Source organism: Cricetulus griseus, chromosome 5 (assembly GCF_003668045.3).
Source record: "Cricetulus griseus strain 17A/GY chromosome 5, alternate assembly CriGri-PICRH-1.0, whole genome shotgun sequence".
Classification (NCBI taxonomy): domain Eukaryota; kingdom Metazoa; phylum Chordata; class Mammalia; order Rodentia; family Cricetidae; genus Cricetulus; species Cricetulus griseus.
In genome coordinates, this window is record NC_048598.1 from 171,371,553 (window position 1) to 171,399,034 (window position 27,482).

Here is a 27,482-nt window from a genome sequence, read left to right on the forward strand (position 1 = left end):
TGTCACCTGAGAGTCACTTAGTGGCTTTGTGATTTCTCCTGAATGGTTTCTCTGTGGCTGTGTGATGTCACCTGAAGGGTTTCTCTGTGGCCTTTTGATGTCAACTGAAGGGTCTCTCTGTGGTACTGTGATGTCACCTTAAGCATCTCTCTGTGGCATTGTTATGTCACCTGAATTGTCTCTCTGTGGCTTTGAGAGATCAACTGAATTGTTTCTCTTTGGATCTGTGATGTCACCTGAATTGTCTCTCTGTGGCTCTGTGATGTCACCAGAAGAGTCACTCTGTGGCTCTGTCATGTCACCTGAAGGGTCTCTCTGTGGGTCTGTGATGTCACCTGATGTGTCCCTCTGTGGATCTGTGATATAACCTGAAAGGTCTCTCTGTAGCTCTGTGATTTCAACCGGAGAGTGTCTCTGTGGGTCTGTGATGAAACCGGATGACTTCACTGTAGCTCTGTGATGTCAACTGAAGGGTCTCACCGTGGCTCTGTGATGTCACAAGAAGGGTTTCTCTGTGGCTCTCTGATGTCACAAGAAGGGTGTCTCTGTGGCTCTGTGATTTCATCTAAGTTTCTCTCTGTTTCTCTGTGATGTCACCTGAAGTGTCCCTCTGTTCATCTGTGATGACACCTGAAAGGTCTCTCTGTGGCTCTATGATGTCACATATAGAGTCTCTGTGTGGCTCTGTGATGTCACCTGATGATTTCTCTGTGTCTCTGTGATGTCACCTGAAGGGTCTCGGTGGCTCTGTGATGTCAACTGAAGGGTTTCTCTGTGGCTCTGTGATGTCACAAGAAGGGTGTCTCTGTGGCTCTGTGATTTCACCTAAGTTTCTCTCTGTTGCTCTGTGATGTCACCTGAAGTGTCCCTCTGTTCATCTGTGATGACATCTGAAAGGTCTCTCTGTGGATCTATGATGTCACATGGAGAGTCTCTGTGTGGCTCTGTGATGTCACCTGATGATTTCACTGTGTCTCTGTGATGTCACCTGAAGGGTCTCGGTGGCTCTGTGATGTCACAAGAAGGGTTTCTCTGTGGCTCTGTGATGTCACAAGAAGGGTGTCTCTGTGGCTCTGTGATTTCACCTAAGTTTCTCTCTGTTGCTCTGTGATGTCACCTGAAGTGTCCCTCTGTTCATCTGTGATGACACCTGAAAGGTCTCTCTGTGGCTCTATGATGTCACATGGAGAGTCTCTGTGTGGCTCTGTGATGTCAACTGATGATTTCACTGTGTCTCTGTGATGTCACCTGAAGGGTCTCGGTGGCTCTTTGATGTCAACTGAAGGGTCTCTCTGTGGTACTGTGATGTCACCTTAAGCATCTCTCTGTGTCTCTGTGATACCAACTGAATTGTCTCTCTGTAGCTCTGTGATGTCACTTTAAGTGTCTCTCTGTGGCTCTGTGATGTCACCTGAAGGGTCTCTCTGTGGATCTGTGATGTCACCTGAAAGGTCTCTCTGTGGCTCTGTGATGTCTCCTGAAGAATCTCTCTGTGCCTCTGTGATGTCAACTGAATGGTCTTTCCAGTGGCTCTGTGTTGTAACCTGAAGTGTCTATCCTGTTGCTCTGTAGTATCAGAATTGTGTCTATGCTTTGGCTCTTTGACATCACCTGAACGGTCTATCTTGTGCCTCTCTGATATCACCAGAAGTGTCTTTCCTGTGGTTCTGTGATGTCTCCTGAAGATTCTCTCCTGTGTCTCTGTGATGTCAAAAGAAGTGTTTTTTCACATTCTGTTAAGGAACCTGAAGAGTCTCTTAGTGGCTTTGTGATGTCTCCTGAATGGTCTCTCTGTGGCTCTGTGATGTCACATGGAGGGTGTCTCTGTGGCTATGTGATGTCACCTGCATGGTCTCTTTGTGGCTCATGATGTCACCTGAGTGTCTCTCTGTGGATCTGGGATGTCACTTGAATGGTCTCTCTGTAGCTCTGTGATGTCACATGAAGGGTTGCTCTGTGGCTCTGTGATGTCACCTTAATGGTCTCTCTGTGGCTCTGTGATGTCATCTGAAGGGTCCCTCTCTGGTTGTGATGTCACCTGAAGTGTCTTTCCTCTGGCTCTCTGATGTCACCAATTGTGTCTTTCTTGTGACTCTGTGTTGTCATCTGAAGGGTCTTCCTCTGGTTCTGTGATGTCACATGAAGGGTATCTCTGTGGTTCCGTGATGTCACCTGAATTGTCTTTTTGTGGCACTGTGATGTCACCTGAAGTATGCCTGTGTGGATCTGTGATGACACCTGTAAAATCTCTGTGTGGCTCTGTGATGTCAACAACAGTGTCTTTCCTGTGGTTCTGTGATGACAACTGAATGGTGTCTCACTGATTCTATGATGTCACCTGAAAGGTCTCTCTGTGGCTCTGCGATGTCACATGGAGTGTGTCTCTGTGGCTATGTGATGTCACCTGCAGTGTCTCTTTGTGGCTCATGATGTCACCTGAATATCTCTCTGAGGATCTGTGATGACACCAGAAAGTTCTCTCCGTGGCTCTGTGATGTCACCTGATGATTTCACTGTGTCTCTGTGATGTCTCCTGAAGGGTCTCCCTGTGGTTCTGTGATGTCAACTGAATTGCCTCTCTGTGGCTCTGTGATGTAACATGAAGGGTTTCTCTGTGGCTTTTTAATGTCACATGAAGGGTATCTCTGTGTCTCTGTGATTTCACTTGAAATGTATCTCTGTGGCTCTGTGATGTCACCTGGAGTGTCCCACAGTGCATCGGTGATGACACCTGAAAGGTCTCTCTGTGGCTCTGTTATGACACCTGGAGAGTCTCTCTGTGGCTCTGTCATGTCACCTGATGATTTCACTGTGGCTCTGTGATGTCACTTAAGGGTCTCTCTGTGGCTCTGTGATGTCTCCTGAAGATTCCTTCCTGGGTCTCTGTGATGTCAACCGAAGAGTCTTTCTCTGGTTCTGTGATGTCACCTGAGAGTCACTTAGTGGCTTTGTGATTTCTCCTGAATGGTCTCTCTGTTGCTTTGAGAGATCACCTGAAGGGTTTCAATTTGGCTCTGTGATGTCACCTGAATTGTCTCTCTGTGGCTCTGTGATGTCACCAGAAGGTTCTCTCTGTGGCTCTGTGATGTCTCCTGAATGGTCTCTTTGTGGCTCTGTGATGTCACCTGAAGGGTCTATCCGGGGCTAGGTGATGTCACCTGAAGGGTCTCTCTGTTGACCTGTGATGTCATCTAAAGAGTCTCTCTATGTCTCTGTGATGTCACCTGAAGGGTCTCACTCTGGCTCTGTGATGATACCTAAAGTGTCTGCTGTGTCTCTGTGATGACCCATGAAGTGTCTCTCTGTGGCACTGTGATGTCACCTGAAGATTCTCTCTGTGGCACTGTGATTTCAAATGAAGGGTCTTTCCTGTGGCTCTGTGATGTCACCTGATGTTTCTTTCCTGTGTCTCTGTGATGTCACCAATAGTGTCTTTCCGGTGGCAATGTGAAGTCACATGAAGAGTCTCTCTGTGGCTCTGTGATGTCACTTGAAGGGTCTCTCTGTGGCTCTGTGTTGTCACCTGAAGGGTCACTCTGTGGTTTGTGATGTCCCTGAAGGTTCTCTCTGTGTCTCTGTGATTTCAACTGAAAGATCTCTCTGTTGCTCTTGATGTCAACTAAAGGGTCTCCCTGTGGATCGGTGATGTCACCTGAAGTGTTTCTCTGTTGCTCTGTGATGTCAGCTGAAGGGTCTATCTGTGGCTCTGTGATGTCACCTGAATGGTCTCTCTGTGGCTCTGTGATGTCTCCTGAATGGTCTCTTTGTGGCTCTTTGATGTCACATGAAGGTTCCCTCTGTTGCTTTGTGATGGTACCTTAATGGTCTTTCTGGCTCTGTGATGTCACCTGAAGTGTCTTTCTAGGGGCTCTGTGATGTAACCTGAAGTGTCTTTCCTGTTGCTCTGTGATGTCACCAATTATGTCTATCCTTTGTCTTTGTGACATCACATGAAGGGTCTATCTAGTGACACTATGATATCACGAGAAGTGTCATTACTGTGGCTCTGTGATGTCTCCTGATGATTCCTTCCTGTGTCTCTGTGATGTCAAACAAAGAGTCTATCTCTGTTTCTGTCATGTCAACTGAGAGTCTCTTAGTGGCTTTGTGATTTCTCCTGAATGATCTCTCTGTGGCTGTGTGATGTCACCTGAAGTGTTTCTCTGATTCTCTGTGATGTAACCTTATGCATCTCTCTGTGGCTCTGTGATGTCGCCTTAATTGTCTCTCTGTGGCTTTGAGAGATCACCTGAAGTGTCTCTCTTTGGCTCTGTGATGTCACCTGAATTGTCTCTCTGTGGCTCTGTGATGTCACCATAAGGGTCACTCTGTGGCTCTGTGATGTCACCTGAAATGTCTCTCTGTGGCTCTGTGATGTCTCCTGAAGTTTCCTACCTGTGGCTCTGTGATGTCAACCAAAGAGTCTTTCTCTGGTTCTGTGATGTCACCTGAGAGTCACTTAGTGGCTTTGTGATTTCTCCTGAATGGTCTCTCTGTGGCTGTGTGATGTCACCTTAAGCATCTCTCTGTGGCATTGTGATGTCACCTGAATTGTCTCTCTGTGGCTTTGAGAGATCACCTGAATTGTTTCTCTTTGGATCTGTGATGTCACCTGAATTGTCTCTCTGTGGCTCTGTGATGTCACCAGAAGAGTCACTCTGTGGCTCTGTCATGTCACCTGATGTGTCCCTCTGTGGATCTGTGATATAACCTGAAAGGTCTGTCTGTAGCTCTGTGATTTGAACCGGAGAGTCTCTCTGTGGCTCTGTGATGAAACCGGATGACTTCAGGGTAGCTCTGTGATTACAACTGAAGAGTCTGTCCGTGGCTCTGTGATGTCACATGAAGGGTTTCTCTGTGGCTCTGTGATGTCACAAGAAGGGTTTCACTGTGGCTCTGTGATGTCACAAGAAGGGTGTCTCTGTGGCTCTGTGATTTCACCTAAGAGTCTCTCTGTTGCTCTGTGATGTCACCTGAAGTGTCCCTCTGTTCATCTGTGATGACACCTGAAAGGTCTCTCTGTGGCTCTATGATGTCACATGGAGAGTCTCTGTGTGGCTCTGTGATGTCACCTGATGATTTCACTGTGTCTCTGTGATGTCACCTGAAGTGTCTCTCTGTGGCAATGTGATTTCAACTAAAGGGTCTCTCTGTAGCTCTGTGATGTAATCTGAATATCTACTGTGGCTCTGTGATGTCACCTGAAGGGTCTCTCTGTGGCTCTGTGATGTCACCTGAAAAATCTCTATGTGCCTCTGTGATGTCAACTGAAGGGTCTTTCCAGTGGCTCTGTGTTGTAACCTGAAGTGTCTATCCTGTTGCTCTGTGATGTCACCAATTGTGTCTATGCTTTGGCTCTTTGACATCACCTGAACGGTCTATCTTGCGCCTCTCTGATATCAGCAGAAGTGATATTCCTGTGGCTCTGTGATGTCTCCTGAAGATTCTCTCTTGTGTGTCTGTGATGTCAAAAGAAGGGTCTTTTTCATGTTCTGTTATGGCACCTGAAGAGTCTCTTAGTGGCTTTGTGATGTCTCCTGAATGGTCTCTCTGTGGCTCTGTGATGTCACATGGAGGGTGTCTCTGTGGCTATGTGATGTCACCTGCATGGTCTCTTTGTGGCTCATGATGTCACCTGAGTGTCCCTCTGTGGATCTGTGATGACACCAGAAAGTTCTCTCTGTGGTTCTGTGATGTCACCAGGAGAGTCTCTGTGGCTCTGTGATGTCACTGATGATTACACTCTGGCTCTGTGATGTCACCTGAAGGGTCTCCCTGTTGCTCTGTGATGTCAACTGAATGGCCTCTCTGTGACTCTGTGATGTAACATGAAGTGTTTCTCTGTGGCTTTTAGATGTCACAAGATATGTGTCTCTGTGATTTCACTTGAAATGTCTCTGTGGCTCTGTGATGTCACCTGAAGGGTCCCTCAGTGCATTGGTGCTGACACCTGAAAGGTCTCTTTGTGGCTCTGTGATGTCACCTGGAGTGTATCTCTGTGGCTCTGTGAAGTCACCTGATGATTTCACTGTGGCTCTGTGATGTCACCTAAGGGTCTCCCTGTGGCTCTGTGATGTCACATGGAGAGTCTCTCTTTGGCTCTGTGATGTTAGCGGAAGTTTCTCTCTGTGGCTCTGTGATGTCACCTGAAGGGTCTCTCTGTGGTTTTGTGATGTCACCTTAAATGTCTCTCTGTGGCTCTGTGATTGCACCTGAATTGTCTGTCTGTGGCTTTGAGGGATCACCTGAAGGCTTTCACTTTGGCTCTGTGATGTCACCTGAATTGTCTCTCTGTGGCTCTGTGATGTCACCAGAAGGGTCTCTCTGTGGCTCTGTGATGTCACATAAAGTGTCTCTCTGTATATCTGTGATGTCAACTGAAGGGTCTCTCTGTGGCTCTGTGATGTCACCTGAAATGTCTCATTTTGGCTCTGTGATGTCAGTGGAAGGGTCTCCCTGTGGCTCTGTGATGTCACCTGAAGTGTCTCTCTGTGGCTTTGATGGATCACCAGAAGGCTTTCTCTTTGGCTGCGTGATGTCACCTGAATTGTCTCTCTGTGGCTCTGAGATGTCACATGAATGGTCTCTCTGTGGCTCTGTGATGTCAACTTAAATGTCTCTGTTGCTCTGTGATTTCACCTGAATTGTCTCTCTGTGGCTTTGTGGGATCACCGGAAGGCTTTCTCTTTGGCTCCGTGATGTCACCTGAATTGTCTCTCTGTGGCTTTGAGAGATCACCTTAAGGGTCTCTCTTTGGCTCTGTGATGTCACCTGACGTGTCTCTCTGTGGCTCTCTGACGTTACCAGAAGGGTCTCTGTGGCTCTGTGATGTCACATGAAGGGTCTCTCTGTGGCTCTGTGATGTCACCTGAATGGTCTCTCTGTGGCTCTGTGATGTCACCTGAATGGTCTCTCTCTGGTTGTGATGTCACCTGAAGTGTCATTCCTCTGGCTCTCTGATATCTCCAATTGTGTCTTTCTTGTGACTATGTGTTGTCATGTGAAGGGTCTTTCTCTGGTTCTATGATGTCCCATGAAGTGTGTCTCTGAAGTTCTGTGATGTCACCTGAATTGTCTCTTTGTGGCTCTGTGTTGTCACCTGAAGTGTGCCTGTGTGGATCTGTGATGACACCTTAAAGATCTCTGTGTGGTTCTGTGATGTCAACAACAGTGTCTTTCCTGTGGCTCTGTGATGTCAACTGAAGGGTCTATCACAGATTCTATGATGTCACCTGAAAGGTCTCTCTGTGGCTCAGTGATGTCACCTGAAGGGTCTCTCTGTGGCTGTGTGATGTCACCTGGAGAGGCTCTCTGTGGCTCTGTGATGTCACCAGGAGAGTCTCTCTGTGGCTCTGTGATGTCAATTGAAATGTCCTTCTGTGGCTCTGTGATGTCACTTGAAGGGTGTCTCTGTGGTTTATGATGTCACTTGCAGTGTCTCTTTGTGGCTCTGTGATGTCACCTGAAGTGTCCCTTTGTGGATCTGTGATTTCACATGAAGTGTCTCTCTGTGGCTCTGTGATATAACCTGAAGGGACTCTCTGTGGCTCTGCGATGTCACCTGAATTGTCTCTTTATGGTTCTGTGATGTCACCTGAAGTGTCATTCCTGTGGCTCTGTGATGTCTCCTGAAGTTTCTCTCTGTGGCTCTGTGATGTCACCTGGAGAGTCTCTCTGTGGCTCTGTCATGTCACCTGATGATTTCACTGTGGCTCTGTAATGTCAACTGAAGGGTCTCTCTGTGGCTGTGTGATGTCACATGGAGGGTGTCTCTGTGGCTATGTGATGTCACCTGCAGTATCTCCTTGTGGCTCCTGATGTCACCTGAGTGTCCCTCTGTGGCTCTGTGATGTCACCTGAAGGGTCTCCCTGTGGCTCTGTGATGTCAACTGAATTGACTCTCTGTGGCTCTGTGATGTAACATAAAGGGATTCTCTGTGGCTTTTTGATGTCACATGAAGTGTGTCTCTGTGGCTCTGTGATTTCACTTGAAATGTCTCTCTGTGACTCTGTGATGTCACCTGAAGTGTCCATCAGTGCATCGGTGATGACACCTGAAAGGTCTCTCTGTGGCTCTGTGATGTCAACTGAGGGGTCTCTCTGTGGTTCTGTGATGTCAGCTGAATGGTCTCTCTGTGGCTCTGTGATATCACTTGAAGGGTTTCTCAGTGGCTCTGAGATGTCAATTGAAGGGTGTCTCTGTGGTTCTGTGATGTCACCTGAAGGGTCTCTCTGTGGTTCTGTGATGTCACCTGAAGGGTCTCTTTGTGGCTCTGTGATGTCACCTGATGTGTCCCTCTGTGGATCTGTGATGACACCTGAAAGGTCTCTCTGTGGCTCTGTGATGTCACCTGGAGAGTACCTCTGTGGCTCTGTGATGAAACCGGATGACTTCAGTGTGGCTCTGTGATGTCACCTGAAGGGTCTCTGTGTGGCTCTGTGATGTCACATGAAGTGTCTCTCTGTGGATCTGTGATGTCACCTGAATGGTCTCTCTGTCGCTCTGTGATGACAACTGAAGGGTCTCTCCGTGGCTCTGTGATGTCATATTAAGCATCTCTCTGTGGCTCTGTGTTGTCACCTGAAGAGTCTCTCTGTTGCTCTGTGATGTCACTTGAAGTGTCCCTCTGTACATCTGTGATGACACCTGAAAGGTCTCTCTGTGGCTCTGTGATGTCACCTGAATGGTCTCTCTGTGGCTCTGTGATGTCATGTGAAGGGTCTCTCTCTGGTTGTGATGTCACCTGAAGTGTCATTCCTCTGGCTCTCTGATATCTCCAATTGTGTCTTTCTTGTGACTATGTGTTGTCATGTGAAGGGTCTTTCTCTGGTTCTATGATGTCCCATGAAGTGTGTCTCTGAAGTTCTGTGATGTCACCTGAATTGTCTCTTTGTGGCTCTGTGTTGTCACCTGAAGTGTGCCTGTGTGGATCTGTGATGACACCTGAAAGATCTCTGTGTGGTTCTGTGATGTCAACAACAGTGTCTTTCCTGTGGCTCTGTGATGTCAACTGAAGGGTCTATCACAGATTCTATGATGTCAGCTGAAAAGTCTCTCTGTGGCTCAGTGATGTCACCTGAAGGGTCTCTCTGTGGCTGTGTGATGTCACCTGGAGAGGCTCTCTGTGGCTCTGTGATGTCACCAGGAGAGTCTCTCTGTGGCTCTGTGATGTCAATTGAAATGTCCTTCTGTGGCTCTGTGATGTCACTTGAAGGGTGTCTCTGTGGTTTATGATGTCACTTGCAGTGTCTCTTTGTGGCTCTGTGATGTCACCTGAAGTGTCCCTTTGTGGATCTGTGATTTCACATGAAGTGTCTCTCTGTGGCTCTGTGATATAACCTGAAGGGACTCTCTGTGGCTCTGCGATGTCACCTGAATTGTCTCTTTATGGTTCTGTGATGTCACCTGAAGGGTCTCCCTGTGGCTCTGTGATGTCAACTGAATTGACTCTCTCCTGAAGTTTCTCTCTGTGGCTCTGTGATGTCACCTGGAGAGTCTCTCTGTGGCTCTGTCATGTCACCTGATGATTTCACTGTGGCTCTGTAATGTCAACTGAAGGGTCTCTCTGTGGCTGTGTGATGTCACATGGAGGGTGTCTCTGTGGCTATGTGATGTCACCTGCAGTATCTCCTTGTGGCTCCTGATGTCACCTGAGTGTCCCTCTGTGGCTCTGTGATGTCACCTGAAGGGTCTCCCTGTGGCTCTGTGATGTCAACTGAATTGACTCTCTGTGGCTCTGTGATGTAACATAAAGGGATTCTCTGTGGCTTTTTGATGTCACATGAAGTGTGTCTCTGTGGCTCTGTGATTTCACTTGAAATGTCTCTCTGTGACTCTGTGATGTCACCTGAAGTGTCCATCAGTGCATCGGTGATGACACCTGAAAGGTCTCTCTGTGGCTCTGTGATGTCAACTGAGGGGTCTCTCTGTGGTTCTGTGATGTCAGCTGAATGGTCTCTCTGTGGCTCTGTAATATCACTTGAAGGGTTTCTCAGTGGCTCTGAGATGTCAATTGAAGGGTGTCTCTGTGGTTCTGTGATGTCACCTGAAGGGTCTCTCTGTGGTTCTGTGATGTCACCTGAAGTGTCTCTTTGTGGCTCTGTGATGTCACCTGATGTGTCCCTCTGTGGATCTGTGATGACACCTGAAAGGTCTCTCTGTGGCTCTGTGATGTCACCTGGAGAGTACCTCTGTGGCTCTGTGATGAAACTGGATGACTTCAGTGTGGCTCTGTGATGTCACCTGAAGGGTCTCTGTGTGGCTCTGTGATGTCACATGAAGTGTCTCTCTGTGGATCTGTGATGTCACCTGAATGGTCTCTCTGTCGCTCTGTGATGACAACTGAAGGGTCTCTCCGTGGCTCTGTGATGTCATATTAAGCATGTCTCTGTGGCTCTGTGTTGTCACCTGAAGAGTCTCTCTGTTGCTCTGTGATGTCACTTGAAGTGTCCCTCTGTACATCTGTGATGACACCTGAAAGGTCTCTCTGTGGCTCTGTGATGTCACCTGAATGGTCTCTCTGTGGCTCTGTGATGTCATGTGAAGGGTCTCTCTCTGGTTGTGATGTCACCTGAAGTGTCATTCCTCTGGCTCTCTGATATCTCCAATTGTGTCTTTCTTGTGACTATGTGTTGTCATGTGAAGGGTCTTTCTCTGGTTCTATGATGTCCCATGAAGTGTGTCTCTGAAGTTCTGTGATGTCACCTGAATTGTCTCTTTGTGGCTCTGTGTTGTCACCTGAAGTGTGCCTGTGTGGATCTGTGATGACACCTGAAAGATCTCTGTGTGGTTCTGTGATGTCAACAACAGTGTCTTTCCTGTGGCTCTGTGATGTCAACTGAAGGGTCTATCACAGATTCTATGATGTCAGCTGAAAAGTCTCTCTGTGGCTCAGTGATGTCACCTGAAGGGTCTCTCTGTGGCTGTGTGATGTCACCTGGAGAGGCTCTCTGTGGCTCTGTGATGTCACCAGGAGAGTCTCTCTGTGGCTCTGTGATGTCAATTGAAATGTCCTTCTGTGGCTCTGTGATGTCACTTGAAGGGTGTCTCTGTGGTTTATGATGTCACTTGCAGTGTCTCTTTGTGGCTCTGTGATGTCACCTGAAGTGTCCCTTTGTGGATCTGTGATTTCACATGAAGTGTCTCTCTGTGGCTCTGTGATATAACCTGAAGGGACTCTCTGTGGCTCTGCGATGTCACCTGAATTGTCTCTTTATGGTTCTGTGATGTCACCTGAAGTGTCATTCCTGTGGCTCTGTGATGTCTCCTGAAGTTTCTCTCTGTGGCTCTGTCATGTCACCTGATGATTTCACTGTGGCTCTGTAATGTCAACTGAAGGGTCTCTCTGTGGCTGTGTGATGTCACATGGAGGGTATCTCTGTGGCTATGTGATGTCACCTGCAGTATCTCCTTGTGGCTCCTGATGTCACCTGAGTGTCCCTCTGTGGCTCTGTGATGTCACCTGAAGGGTCTCCCTGTGGCTCTGTGATGTCAACTGAATTGACTCTCTGTGGCTCTGTGATGTAACATAAAGGGATTCTCTGTGGCTTTTTGATGTCACATGAAGTGTGTCTCTGTGGCTCTGTGATTTCACTTGAAATGTCTCTCTGTGACTCTGTGATGTCACCTGAAGTGTCCATCAGTGCATCGGTGATGACACCTGAAAGGTCTCTCTGTGACTCTGTGATGTCAACTGAGGGGTCTCTGTGGTTCTGTGATGTCAGCTGAATGGTCTCTCTGTGGCTCTGTGATATCACTTGAAGGGTTTCTCAGTGGCTCTGAGATGTCAATTGAAGGGTGTCTCTGTGGTTCTGTGATGTCACCTGAAGGGTCTCTCTGTGGTTCTGTGATGTCACCTGAAGTTTCTCTTTGTGGCTCTGTGATGTCACCTGATGTGTCCTTCTGTGGATCTGTGATGACACCTGAAAGGTCTCTCTGTGGCTCTGTGATGTCACCTGGAGAGTACCTCTGTGGCTCTGTGATGAAACCGGATGACTTCAGTGTGGCTCTGTGATGTCACCTGAAGGGTCTCTGTGTGGCTCTGTGATGTCACATGAAGTGTCTCTCTGTGGATCTGTGATGTCACCTGAATGGTCTCTCTGTCGCTCTGTGATGACAACTGAAGGGTCTCTCCGTGGCTCTGTGATGTCATATTAAGCATCTCTCTGTGGCTCTGTGTTGTCACCTGAAGAGTCTCTCTGTTGCTCTGTGATGTCACTTGAAGTGTCCCTCTGTACATCTGTGATGACACCTGAAAGGTCTCTCTGTGGCTCTGTGATGTCACCTGAATGGTCTCTCTGTGGCTCTGTGATGTCATGTGAAGGGTCTCTCTCTGGTTGTGATGTCACCTGAAGTGTCATTCCTCTGGCTCTCTGATATCTCCAATTGTGTCTTTCTTGTGACTATGTGTTGTCATGTGAAGGGTCTTTCTCTGGTTCTATGATGTCCCATGAAGTGTGTCTCTGAAGTTCTGTGATGTCACCTGAATTGTCTCTTTGTGGCTCTGTGTTGTCACCTGAAGTGTGCCTGTGTGGATCTGTGATGACACCTGAAAGATCTCTGTGTGGTTCTGTGATGTCAACAACAGTGTCTTTCCTGTGGCTCTGTGATGTCAACTGAAGGGTCTATCACAGATTCTATGATGTCAGCTGAAAGGTCTCTCTGTGGCTCAGTGATGTCACCTGAAGGGTCTCTCTGTGGCTGTGTGATGTCACATGGAGAGGCTCTCTGTGGCTCTGTGATGTCACCAGGAGAGTCTCTCTGTGGCTCTGTGATGTCAATTGAAATGTCCTGTGGCTCTGTGATGTCACTTGAAGGGTGTCTCTGTGGTTTATGATGTCACTTGCAGTGTCTCTTTGTGGCTCTGTGATGTCACCTGAAGTGTCCCTTTGTGGATCTGTGATTTCACATGAAGTGTCTCTCTGTGGCTCTGTGATATAACCTGAAGGGACTCTCTGTGGCTCTGCGATGTCACCTGAATTGTCTCTTTATGGTTCTGTGATGTCACCTGAAGTGTCATTCCTGTGGCTCTGTGATGTCTCCTGAAGTTTCTCTCTGTGGCTCTGTGATGTCACCTGGAGAGTCTCTCTGTGGCTCTGTCATGTCACCTGATGATTTCACTGTGGCTCTGTAATGTCAACTGAAGGGTCTCTCTGTGGCTGTGTGATGTCACATGGAGGGTGTCTCTGTGGCTATGTGATGTCACCTGCAGTATCTCCTTGTGGCTCCTGATGTCACCTGAGTGTCCCTCTGTGGCTCTGTGATGTCACCTGAAGGGTCTCCCTGTGGCTCTGTGATGTCAACTGAATTGACTCTCTGTGGCTCTGTGATGTAACATAAAGGGATTCTCTGTGGCTTTTTGATGTCACATGAAGTGTGTCTCTGTGGCTCTGTGATTTCACTTGAAATGTCTCTCTGTGACTCTGTGATGTCACCTGAAGTGTCCATCAGTGCATCGGTGATGACACCTGAAAGGTCTCTCTGTGGCTCTGTGATGTCAACTGAGGGGTCTCTCTGTGGTTCTGTGATGTCAGCTGAATGGTCTCTCTGTGGCTCTGTGATATCACTTGAAGGGTTTCTCAGTGGCTCTGAGATGTCAATTGAAGGGTGTCTCTGTGGTTCTGTGATGTCACCTGAAGGGTCTCTCTGTGGTTCTGTGATGTCACCTGAAGGGTCTCTTTGTGGCTCTGTGATGTCACCTGATGTGTCCCTCTGTGGATCTGTGATGACACCTGAAAGGTCTCTCTGTGGCTCTGTGATGTCACCTGGAGAGTACCTCTGTGGCTCTGTGATGAAACCGGATGACTTCAGTGTGGCTCTGTGATGTCACCTGAAGGGTCTCTGTGTGGCTCTGTGATGTCACATGAAGTGTCTCTCTGTGGATCTGTGATGTCACCTGAATGGTCTCTCTGTGGCTCTGTGATGACAACTGAAGGGTCTCTCCGTGGCTCTGTGATGTCATATTAAGCATCTCTCTGTGGCTCTGTGTTGTCACCTGAAGAGTCTCTCTGTTGCTCTGTGATGTCACTTGAAGTGTCCCTCTGTACATCTGTGATGACACCTGAAAGGTCTCTCTGTGGCTCGGTGATGTCACCTGGAGAGACTGTGTGTGGCTCTGTGATGTCACCTGATGATTTCACTGTGGCTCTGTGATGTCTCCTGAAGGGTCTCCCTGTGGCTCTGTGATGTCAACTGAATTGACTCTCTGTGGCTCTGTGATGTAACATGAAGGTTTTCTCTGTGGCTTTTTGATGTCACATGAAGGGTGTCTCTGTGGTTCTGTGATTTCACTTGAAGTTTCTCTCTGTGGCTCTGTGATGTCACCTCAAGTGTCCCTCAGTGCATCGGTGATGACACCTGAAAGGTCTCTCTGTGGCTCTGTTATGTCACCTGAAGGGTTTCTCTGTGGTTCTGTGATGTCAACTGAAGTGTCTCTCTGTGGATCGGTGATGTTACATGAAGTGACTCTCTGTGGCTCTGTGAAGTCACCTAAGTGTATCTCTGTGGCTCTCTGATGTCTCCTGAAGATTCCTTCCTGGGTCTCTGTGATGTCAACCGAAGAGTCTTTCTCTGGTTCTGTGATGTCACCTGAGAGTCACTTAGTGGATTTGTGATTTCTCCTGAATGGTCTCTCTGTTGCTTTGAGAGATCACCTGAAGGGTTTCAATTTGGCTCTGTGATGTCACCTGAATTGTCTCTCTGTGGCTCTGTGATGTCACCAGAAGGTTCTCTCTGTGGCTCTGTGATGTCTCCTGAATGGTCTCTTTGTGGCTCTGTGATGTCACCTGAAGGGTCTATCCGGGGCTAGGTGATGTCACCTGAAGGGTCTCTCTGTTGACCTGTGATGTCATCTAAAGAGTCTCTCTATGTCTCTGTGATGTCACCTGAAGGGTCTCACTCTGGCTCTGTGATGATACCTAAAGTGTCTGCTGTGTCTCTGTGATGACCCATGAAGTGTCTCTCTGTGGCACTGTGATGTCACCTGAAGATTCTCTCTGTGGCACTGTGATTTCAAATGAAGGGTCTTTCCTGTGGCTCTGTGATGTCACCTGATGTTTCTTTCCTGTGTCTCTGTGATGTCACCAATAGTGTCTTTCCAGTGGCAATGTGAAGTCACATGAAGAGTCTCTCTGTGGCTCTGTGATGTCACTTGAACGGTTTCTGTGGCTCTGTGTTGTCACCTGAAGGGTCACTCTGTGGTTTGTGATGTCCCTGAAGGTTCTCTCTGTGTCTCTGTGATGTCAACTGAAAGGTCTCTCTGTTGCTCTTGATGTCAACTAAAGGGTCTCCCTGTGGATTGGTGATGTCACCTGAAGTGTCTCTCTGTTGCTCTGTGATGTCACCTGAAATGTCTCTCTGTGGCTTTGAGGGATCACCGGGAGGCTTTCTCTTTGGCTGCGTGATGTCACCTGAATTGTCTCTCTGTGGCTCTGAGATGTCACATGGAAGGTCTCTCTCTGGCTCTGTGATGTCAACTTAAATGTCTCTGTTGCTCTGTGATTTCACCTGAATTGTCTCTCTGTGGCTTTGAGAGATCACCGGAAGGCTTTATCTTTGGCTCCGTGATGTCACCTGAATTGTCTCTCTGTGGCTTTGAGAGATCACCTTAAGGGTCTCTCTTTGGCTCTGTGATGTCACCTGAAGTGTCTCTCTGTGGCTATCTGACATTACCAGAATTGTCTCTGTGGCTCTGTGATGTCCCTGAAGGTCCTCTCTGTGTCTCTGTGATGTCAACTGAAAGGTCTCTCTGTTGCTATTGATGTCAACTAAAGGGTCTCCCTGTGGATTGGTGATGTCACCTGAAGTGTCTCTCTGTTGCTCTGTGATGTCAGCTGAAGGGTCTATCTGTGGCTCTGTGATATAACCTAAAGGGTCTCTTGTGGCTCTGTGATGTCATCTGTAGGATCTCTCTGTGTCTCTGTGATGTCACATGAAGGGTCTCTCTGTTGCTTTGTGATGGTACCTCAATGGTCTTTCTGGCTCTGTGATGTCACCTGAAGTGTCTTTCCAGGGGCTCTGTGATGTAACCTGAAGTGTCTTTCCTGTTGCTCTGTGATGTCACCAATTAGGTCTATCCTTTGGCTTTGTGACATCACATGAAGGGTCTATCTTGTGACTCTCTGATATCACGAGAAGTGTCATTACTGTGGCTCTGTGATGTCTCCTGATGATTCCTTCCTGTGTCTCTGTGATGTCAAACGAAGAGTCTATCTCTGGTTCTGTCATGTCACCTGAGAGTCTCTTAGTAGCTTTGTGATTTCTCCTGAATGGTCTCTCTGTGGCTGTGTGATGTCACCTGAAGAGTTTCTCTGATTCTCTGTGATGTAACCTTATGCATCTCTCTGTGGCTCTGTGATGTCACCTGAATGGTCTCTCTGTGGCTCTGTGATATCACTTGAAGGGTTTCTCAGTGGCTCTGAGATGTCAATTGAAGGGTGTCTCTCTGGTTCTGTGATGTCACCTGAAGGGTCTCTCTGTGGTTCTGTGATGTCACCTGAAGTGTCTCTTTGTGGCTCTGTGATGTCACCAATTGTGTCTTTCTTGTGACTCTGTGTTGTCTTCTGAAGGGTCTTCCTCTGGTTCTGTGATGTCACATGAAGGGTGTCTCTGTGGTTCCGTGATGTCACCTGAATTGTCTTTTTGTGGCACTGTGATGTCACCTGAAGTATGCCTGTGTGGATCTGTGATGACACCTGTAAAATCTCTGTGTGGCTCTGTGATGTCAACAACAGTGTCTTTCCTGTGGTTCTGTAGTGACAACTGAATGGTGTCTCACTGATTCTATGATGTCACCTGAAAGGTCTCTCTGTGGCTCTGCGATGTCACATGGAGGGTGTCTCTGTGGCTATGTGATGTCACCTGCAATGTCTCTTTGTGGCTCATGATGTCACCTGAGTGTCTCTCTGAGGATCTGTGATGACACCAGAAAGTTCTCTCTGTGGCTCTGTGATGTCACCTGATGATTTCACAGTGTCTCTGTGATGTCTCCTGAAGGGTCTCCCTGTGGTTCTGTGATGTTACCTAATTGCCTCTCTGTGGCTCTGTGATGTAACATGAAGGGTTTCTCTGTGGCTTTTTGATGTCACATGAAGGGTGTCTCTGTGTCTCTGTGAATTCACTTGAAATGTCTCTCTGTGGCTCTGTGATGTCACCTGGAGTGTCCCACAGTGCATCGGTGATGACACCTGAAAGGTCTCTCTGTGGCTCTGTTATGACACCTGGAGAGTCTCTCTGTGGCTCTGTCATGTCACCTGATGATTTCACTGTGGCTCTGTGATGTCACCTAAGTGTATCTCTGTGGCTCTGTGATGTCTCCTGAAGATTCCTTCCTGGGTCTCTGTGATGTCACCCGAAGAGTCTTTCTCTGGTTCTGTGATGTCACCTGAGAGTCACTTAGTGGATTTGTGATTTCTCCTGAATGGTCTCTCTGTTGCTTTGAGAGATCACCTGAAGGGTTTCAGTTTGGCTCTGTGATTTCACCTGAATTGTCTCTCTGTGGCTCTGTGATGTCACCAGAAGGTTCTCTCTGTGGCTCTGTGATGTCACTTGAAGGGTCTCTCTGTTGATCTGTGATGTCATCTAAAGAGTCTCTCTATGTCTCAGTGATGTCACCTGAAGGGTCTCACTCTGGCTCTGTGATGATACCTAAAGTGTCTGCTGTGTCTCTGTGATGACCCATAAAGTGTCTCTCTGTGGCACTGTGATGTCACCTGAAGATTCTCTCTGTGGCACTGTGATTTCAAATGAAGGGTCTTTCCTGTGGCTCTGTGATGTCACCTGATGTTTCTTTCCTGTGTCTCTGTGATGTCACCAATAGTGTCTTTCCGGTGGCAATGTGAAGTCACATGAAGAGTCTCTCTGTGGCTCTGTGATGTCACTTGATGGGTCTCTCTGTGGCTCTGTGTTGTCACCTGAAGGGTCACTCTGTGGTTTGTGATGTCCCTGAAGGTTCGCTCTGTGTCTCTGTGATGTCAACTGAAAGGTCTCTCTGTTGCTCTTGATGTCAACTAAAGGGTCTCCCTGTGGATCGGTGATGTCACCTGAAGTGTCTCTCTGTTGCTCTGTGATGTCAGCTGAAGAGTCTATCTGTGGCTCTGTGATATAACCTGAAGGGTCTCTTGTGGCTCTGTGATGTCATCTGTAGGATCTCTCTGTGGCTCTTTGATGTCACATGAAGGGTCTCTCTGTTGCTTTGTGATGGTACCTCAATGGTCTTTCTGGCTCTGTGATGTCACCTGAAGTGTCTTTCCAGGGGCTCTGTGATGTAACCTGAAGTGTCTTTCCTGTTGCTCTGTGATTTCACCAATTAGGTCTATCCTTTGGCTTTGTGACATCACATGAAGGGTCTATCTTGTGACTCTCTGATATCACGAGAAGTGTCATTACTGTGGCTCTGTGATGTCTCCTGATGATTCCTTCCTGTGTCTCTGTGATGTCAAACGAAGTGTCTATCTCTGGTTCTGTCATGTCACCTGAGAGTCTCTTAGTAGCTTTGTGATTTCTCCTGAATGGTCTCTCTGTGGCTGTGTGATGTCACCTGAAGAGTTTCTCTGATTCTCTGTGATGTAACCTTATGCATCTCTCTGTGGCTCTGTGATGTTGCCTGAATTTTCTCTCTGTGGCTTTGAGAGATCACCTGAAGTGTCTCTCTTTGGCTAGTGATGAAACCTGAATTGTCTCTCTGTGGCTCTGTGATGTCACCAGAAGGGTCACTCTGTCTCTGTGATGTCAACTGAAGTGTCTCTCTGTGGCTCTGTGATGTCTCCTGAAGTTTCCTTCCTGTGGCTGTGTGATGTCAACCGAAGAGTCTTCCTCTGGTTCTGTGATGTCACCTGAGAGTCACTTAGTGGCTTTGTGATTTCTCCTGAATGGTTTCTCTGTGGCTGTGTGATGTCACCTGAAGGGTTTCTCTGTGGCCTTTTGATGTCAACTGAAGGGTCTCTCTGTGGTACTGTGATGTCACCTTAAGCATCTCTCTGTGGCATTGTTATGTCACCTGAATTGTCTCTCTGTGGCTTTGAGAGATCAACTGAATTGTTTCTCTTTGGATCTGTGATGTCACCTGAATTGTCTCTCTGTGGCTCTGTGATGTCACCAGAAGAGTCACTCTGTGGCTCTGTCATGTCACCTGAAGGGTCTCTCTGTGGGTCTGTGATGTCACCTGATGTGTCCCTCTGTGGATCTGTGATATAACCTGAAAGGTCTCTCTGTAGCTCTGTGATTTCAACCGGAGAGTGTCTCTGTGGGTCTGTGATGAAACCAGATGACTTCACTGTAGCTCTGTGATGTCAACTGAAGGGTCTCTCCGTGGCTCTGTGATGTCACAAGAAGGGTTTCTCTGTGGCTCTCTGATGTCACAAGAAGGGTGTCTCTGTGGCTCTGTGATTTCATCTAAGTTTCTCTCTGTTTCTCTGTGATGTCACCTGAAGTGTCCCTCTGTTCATCTGTGATGACACCTGAAAGGTCTCTCTGTGGCTCTATGATGTCACATATAGAGTCTCTGTGTGGCTCTGTGATGTCACCTGATGATTTCTCTGTGTCTCTGTGATGTCACCTGAAGGGTCTCGGTGGCTCTGTGATGTCAACTGAAGGGTTTCTCTGTGGCTCTGTGATGTCACAAGAAGGGTGTCTCTGTGGCTCTGTGATTTCACCTAAGTTTCTCTCTGTTGCTCTGTGATGTCAACTGAAGTGTCCCTCTGTTCATCTGTGATGACACCTGAAAGGTCTCTCTGTGGCTCTATGATGTCACATGGAGAGTCTCTGTGTGGCTCTGTGATGTCAACTGATGATATCTCTGTGTCTCTGTGATGTCACCTGAAGGGTCTCGGTGGCTCTGTGATGTCAACTGAAGGGTTTCTCTGTGGCTCTGTGATGTCACAAGAAGGGTGTCTCTGTGGCTCTGTGATTTCACCTAAGTTTCTCTCTGTTGCTCTGTGATGTCACCTGAAGTGTCCCTCTGTTCATCTGTGATGACACCTGAAAGGTCTCTCTGTGGCTCTATGATGTCACATGGAGAGTCTCTGTGTGGCTCTGTGATGTCAACTGATGATTTCACTGTGTCTCTGTGATGTCACCTGAAGGGTCTCGGTGGCTCTTTGATGTCAACTGAAGGGTCTCTCTGTGGTACTGTGATGTCACCTTAAGCATCTCTCTGTGTCTCTGTGATGCCAACTGAATTGTCTCTCTGTAGCTCCGTGATGTCACTTTAAGTGTCTCTCTGTGGCTCTGTGATGTCACCTGAAGGGTCTCTCTGTGGATCTGTGATGTCACCTGAAAGGTCTCTCTGTGGCTCTGTGATGTCTCCTGAAGAATCTCTCTGTGCCTCTGTGATGTCAACTGAATGGTCTTTCCAGTGGCTCTGTGTTGTAACCTGAAGTGTCTATCCTGTTGCTCTGTAATATCAGAATTGTGTCTATGCTTTGGCTCTTTGACATCACCTGAACGGTCTATCTTGTGCCTCTCTGATATCACCAGAAGTGTCTTTCCTGTGGCTCTGTGATGTCTCTGAAGATTCTCTCCTGTGTCTCTGTGATGTCAAAAGAAGTGTTTTTTCACATTCTGTTAAGGAACCTGAAGAGTCTCTTAGTGGCTTTGTGATGTCTCCTGAATGGTCTCTCTGTGGCTCTGTGATGTCACATGGAGGGTGTCTCTGTGGCTATGTGATGTCACCTGCATGGTCTCTTTGTGGCTCATGATGTCACCTGAGTGTCTCTCTGTGGCTCTGGGATGTCACTTGAATGGTCTCTCTGTAGCTCTGTGATGTCACATGAAGGGTTGCTCTGTGGCTCTGTGATGTCACCTGAATGGTCTCTCTGTGGCTCTGTGATGTCATCTGAAGGGTCCCTCTCTGGTTGTGATGTCACCTGAAGTGTCTTTCCTCTGGCTCTCTGATGTCACCAATTGTGTCTTTCTTGTGACTCTGTGTTGTCATCTGAAGGGTCTTCCTCTGGTTCTGTGATGTCACATGAAGGGTATCTCTGTGGTTCCGTGATGTCACCTGAATTGTCTTTTTGTGGCACTGTGATGTCACCTGAAGTATGCCTGTGTGGATCTGTGATGACACCCGTAAAATCTCTGTGTGGCTCTCTGATGTCAACAACAGTGTCTTTCCTGTGGTTCTGTGGTGACAACTGAATGGTGTCTCACTGATTCTATGATGTCACCTGAAAGGTCTCTCTGTGGCTCTGCGATGTCACATGGAGGGTGTCTCTGTGGCTATGTGATGTCACCTGCAGTGTCTCTTTGTGGCTCATGATGTCACCTGAGTGTCTCTCTGAGGATCTGTGATGACACCAGAAAGTTCTCTCTGTGGCTCTGTGATGTCACCTGATGATTTCACAGTGTCTCTGTGATGTCTCCTGAAGGGTCTCCCTGTGGTTCTGTGATGTCACCTGAATTGCCTCTCTGTGGCTCTGTGATGTAACATGAAGGGTTTCTCTGTGGCTTTTTGATGTCACATGAAGGGTGTCTCTGTGTCTCTGTGAATTCACTTGAAATGTCTCTCTGTGGCTCTGTGATGTCACCTGGAGTGTCCCACAGTGCATCGGTGATGACACCTGAAAGGTCTCTCTGTGGCTCTGTTATGACACCTGGAGAGTCTCTCTGTGGCTCTGTCATGTCACCTGATGATTTCACTGTGGCTCTGTGATGTCACCTAAGTGTATCTCTGTGGCTCTGTGATGTCTCCTGAAGATTCCTTCCTGGGTCTCTGTGATGTCACCCGAAGAGTCTTTCTCTGGTTCTGTGATGTCACCTGAGAGTCACTTAGTGGATTTGTGATTTCTCCTGAATGGTCTCTCTGTTGCTTTGAGAGATCACCTGAAGGGTTTCAGTTTGGCTCTGTGATTTCACCTGAATTGTCTCTCTGTGGCTCTGTGATGTCACCAGAAGGTTCTCTCTGTGGCTCTGTGATGTCTCCTGAATGGTCTCTTTGTGGCTTTGTGATGTCACCTGAAGGGTCTATCCGGGGCTAGGTGATGTCACCTGAAGGGTCTCTCTGTTGACCTGTGATGTCATCTAAAGAGTCTCTCTATGACTCTGTGATGTCACCTGAAGGGTCTCACTCTGGCTCTGTGATGATACCTAAAGTGTCTGCTGTGTCTCTGTGATGACCCATGAAGTGTCTCTCTGTGGCACTGTGATGTCACCTGAAGATTCTCTCTGTGGCACTGTGATTTCAAATGAAGGGTCTTTCCTGTGGCTCTGTGATGTCACCCGATGTTTCTTTCCTGTGTCTCTGTGATGTCACCAATAGTGTCTTTCCGGTGGCAATGTGAAGTCACATGAAGAGTCTCTCTGTGGCTCTGTGATGTCACTTGAAGGGTCTCTCTGTGGCTCTGTGTTGTCACCTTAAGGGTCACTCTGTGGTTTGTGATGTCCCTGAAGGTTCTCTCTGTGTCTCTGTGATGTCAACTGAAAGGTCTCTCTGTTGCTCTTGATGTCAACTAAAGGGTCTCCCTGTGGATCGGTGATGTCACCTGAAGTGTCTCTCTGTTGCTCTGTGTTGTCAGCTGAAGGGTCTATCTGTGGCTCTGTGATGTCACCTGAATGGTCTCTCTGTGGCTCTGTGATGTCTCCTGAATGGTCTCTTTGTGGCTCTTTGATGTCACATGAAGGGTCCCTCTGTTGCTTTGTGATGGTACCTCAATGGTCTTTCTGGCTCTGTGATGTCACCTGAAGTGTCTTTCCAGGTGCTCTGTGATGTAACCTGAAGTGTCTTTCCTGTTGCTCTGTGATGTCACCAATTATGTCTATCCTTTGTCTTTGTGACATCACATGAAGGGTCTATCTTGTGACACTATGATATCACGAGAAGTGTCATTACTGTGGCTCTGTGATGTCTCCTGATGATTCCTTCCTGTGTCTCTGTGATGTCAAACGAAGAGTCTATCTCTGTTTCTGTCATGTCAACTGAGAGTCTCTTAGTGGCTTTGTGATTTCTCCTGAATGGTCTCTCTGTGGCTGTGTGATGTCACCTGAAGTGTTTCTCTGATTCTCTGTGATGTAACCTTATGCATCTCTCTGTGGCTCTGTGATGTCGCCTGAATTGTCTCTCTGTGGCTTTGAGAGATCACCTGAAGTGTCTCTCTTTGGCTCTGTGATGTCACCTGAATTGTCTCTCTGTGGCTCTGTGATGTCACCATAAGGGTCACTCTGTGGCTCTGTGATGTCACCTGAAATGTCTCTCTGTGGCTCTGTGATGTCTCCTGAAGTTTCCTACCTGTGGCTCTGTGATGTCAACCAAAGAGTCTTTCTCTGGTTCTGTGATGTCACCTGAGAGTCACTTAGTGGCTTTGTGATTTCTCCTGAATGGTCTCTCTGTGGCTGTGTGATGTCACCTGAAGGGTTTCTCTGTGGCCTTATGATGTCAACTGAAGGGTCTCTCTGTGGTACTGTGATGTCACCTTAAGCATCTCTCTGTGGCATTGTGATGTCACCTGAATTGTCTCTCTGTGGCTTTGAGAGATCAACTGAATTGTTTCTCTTTGGATCTGTGATGTCACCTGAATTGTCTCTCTGTGGCTCTGTGATGTCACCAGAAGAGTCACTCTGTGGCTCTGTCATGTCACCTGATGTGTCCCTCTGTGGATCTGTGATATAACCTGAAAGGTCTGTCTGTAGCTCTGTGATTTCAACTGGAGAGGAGAGTCTCTCTGTGGCTCTGTGATGAAACCGGATGACTTCAGTGTAGCTCTGTGATTACAACTGAAGAGTCTGTCCGTGGCTCTGTGATGTCACATGAAGGGTTTCTCTGTGGCTCTGTGATGTCACAAGAAGGGTTTCTCTGTGGCTCTGTGATGTCACAAGAAGGGTGTCTCTGTGGTTCTGTGATTTCACCTAAGTTTCTCTCTGTTGCTCTGTGATGTCACCTGAAGTGTCCCTCTGTTCATCTGTGATGACACCTGAAAGGTCTCTCTGTGGCTCTATGATGTCACATGGAGAGTCTCTGTGTGGCTCTGTGATGTCACCTGATGATTTCACTGTGTCTCTGTGATGTCACCTGAAGGGTCTCGGTGGCTCAGTGATGTCAACTGAAGGGTCTCTCTGTGACTTTGTGATGTCACCTGAAGAGTCTCTCTGTGGATCTTTGATGCCACCTGAAGTGTCTCTCTGTGGCAATGTGATTTCAACTGAAAGGTCTCTCTGTAGCTCTGTGATGTAATCTGAATATCTTCTGTGGCTCTGTGATGTCACCTGAAGGGTCTCTCTGTGGCTCTGTGATGTCACCTGAAAAATCTCTATGTGCCTCTGTGATGTCAACTGAAGGGTCTTTCCAGTGTCTCTGTGTTGTAACCTGAAGTGTCTATCCTGTTGCTCTGTGATGTCACCAATTGTGTCTATGCTTTGGCTCTTTACATCACCTGAACGGTCTATCTTGCGCCTCTCTGATATCAGCAGAAGTGATATTCCTGTGGCTCTGTGATGTCTCCTGAAGATTCTCTCTTGTGTGTCTGTGATGTCAAAAGAAGGGTCTTTTTCATGTTCTGTTATGGCACCTGAAGAGTCTCTTAGTGGCTTTGTGATGTCTCCTGAATGGTCTCTCTGTGGCTCTGTGATGTCACATGGAGGGTGTCTCTGTGGCTATGTGATGTCACCTGCAGTGTCTCTTTGTGGCTCATGATGTCACCTGAGTGTCCCTCTGTGGATCTGTGATGACACCAGAAAGTTCTCTCTTTGGTTCTGTGATGTCACCAGGAGAGTCTCTGTGGCTCTGTGATGTGACTGATGATTACACTCTGGCTCTGTGATGTCACCTGAAGGGTCTCCCTGTTGCTCTGTGATGTCAACTGAATGGCCTCTCTGCGACTCTGTGATGTAACATGAAGTGTTTCTCTGTGGCTTTTAGATGTCACAAGATGTGTGTCTCTGTGATTTCACTTGAAATGTCTCTGTGGCTCTGTAATGTCACCTGAAGGGTCCCTCAGTGCATTGGTGATGACACCTGAAAGGTCTCTTTGTGGCTCTGTGATGTCACCTGGAGAGTATCTCTGTGGCTCTGTGAAGTCACCTGATGATTTCACTGTGGCTCTGTGATGTCACCTAAGGGTCTCCCTGTGGCTCTGTGATGTCACATGGAGAGTCTCTCTTTGGCTCTGTGACGTTAGCAGAAGTTTCTCTCTGTGGCTCTGTGATGTCACCTGAAGGGTCTCTCTGTGGTTTTGTGATGTCACCTTAAATGTCTCTCTGTGGCTCTGTGATTGCACCTGAATTGTCTGTCTGTGGCTTTGAGGGATCACCTGAAGGCTTTCACTTTGGCTCTGTGATGTCACCTGAATTGTCTCTCTGTGGCTCTGTGATGTCACCAGAAGGGTCTCTCTGTGGCTCTGTGATGTCACATAAAGTGTCTCTCTGTATCTCTGTGATGTCAACTGAAGGGTCTCTCTGTGGCTCTGTGATGTCACCTGAAATGTCTCATTTAGGCTCTGTGATGTCAGTGGAAGGGTCTCCCTGTGGCTCTGTGATGTCAACTAAAGGGTCTCTCTGGGGCTAGGTGATGTCACCTGAAATGTCTCATTTTGGCTCTGTGATGTCAGTGGAAGGTTCTCTCTGTGGCTCTGTGATGTCACCTAAAGGGTCTCTCTGGGGCTAGGTGATGTCACCTGAAGGGTCTCTCTGTAGCTCTGTGATGTCACATGGAAGGTCTCTCTGTGGCTCTGTGATGTCACCTGAAGGGTCTCTCTGTGGCTCTGTGATTTCACCTGAATTGTCTCTCTGTGGCTTTGAGGGATCACTGGAAGGATTTCTCTTTGGCTCCATGATGTCACCTGAATTGACTCTCTGTGGCACTGTGATGTCACCAGAAGGGTCTCTCTGTGGCTCTGTGATGTCAACTGAAGTGTCTCTCTGTGGATCGGTGATGTTACATGAAGTGTCTCTCTGTGGCTCTGTGATGTCACCTGAAGTGTCTCTCTGTGGCTTTGAGGGATCACCAGAAGGCTTTCTCTTTGGCTGCGTGATGTCACCTGAATTGTCTCTCTGTGGCTCTGAGATGTCACATGAATGGTCTCTCTGTGGCTCTGTGATGTCAACTTAAATGTCTCTGTTGCTCTGTGATTTCACCTGAAATGTCTCTCTGTGGCTTTGAGGGATCACCGGAAGGCTTTCTCTTTGGCTCCGTGTTGTCACCTGAATTGTCTCTCTGTGGCTTTGAGAGATCACCTTAAGGGTCTCTCTTTGGCTCTGTGATGTCACCTGAAGTGTCTCTCTGTGGCTCTCTGACGTTACCAGAAGGGTCTCTGTGGCTCTGTGATGTCACATGAAGGGTCTCTCTGTGGCTCTGTGATGTCACCTGAATGGTCTCTCTGTGGCTCTGTGATGTCATGTGAAGGGTCTCTCTCTGGTTGTGATGTCACCTGAAGTGTCATTCCTCTGGCTCTCTGATATCTCCAATTGTGTCTTTCTTGTGACTATGTGTTGTCATGTGAAGGGCCTTTCTCTGGTTCTATGATGTCCCATGAAGTGTGTCTCTGAAGTTCTGTGATGTCACCTGAATTGTCTCTTTGTGGCTCTGTGTTGTCACCAGAAGTGTGCCTGTGTGGATCTGTGATGACACCTGAAAGATCTCTGTGTGGTTCTGTGATGTCAACAACAGTGTCTTTCCTGTGGCTCAGTGATGTCACCTGAAGGGTCTCTCTGTGGCTGTGTGATGTCACCTGGAGAGGCTCTCTGTGGCTCTGTGATGTCACCAGGAGAGTCTCTCTGTGGCTCTGTGATGTCAATTGAAATGTCCTTCTGTGGCTCTGTGATGTCACTTGAAGGGTGTCTCTGTGGTTTATGATGTCACTTGCAGTGTCTCTTTGTGGCTCTGTGATGTCACCTGAAGTGTCCCTTTGTGGATCTGTGATTTCACATGAAGTGTCTCTCTGTGGCTCTGTGATATAACCTGAAGGGACTCTCTGTGGCTCTGCGATGTCACCTGAATTGTCTCTTTATGGTTCTGTGATGTCACCTGAAGTGTCATTCCTGTGGCTCTGTGATGTCTCCTGAAGTTTCTCTCTGTGGCTCTGTGATGTCACCTGGAGAGTCTCTCTGTGGCTCTGTCATGTCACCTGATGATTTCACTGTGGCTCTGTAATGTCAACTGAAGGGTCTCTCTGTGGCTGTGTGATGTCACATGGAGGGTGTCTCTGTGGCTATGTGATGTCACCTGCAGTATCTCCTTGTGGCTCCTGATGTCACCTGAGTGTCCCTCTGTGGCTCTGTGATGTCACCTGAAGGGTCTCCCTGTGGCTCTGTGATGTCAACTGAATTGACTCTCTGTGGCTCTGTGATGTAACATAAAGGGATTCTCTGTGGCTTTTTGATGTCACATGAAGTGTGTCTCTGTGGCTCTGTGATTTCACTTGAAATGTCTCTCTGTGACTCTGTGATGTCACCTGAAGTGTCCATCAGTGCATCGGTGATGACACCTGAAAGGTCTCTCTGTGGCTCTGTGATGTCAACTGAGGGGTCTCTCTGTGGTTCTGTGATGTCAGCTGAATGG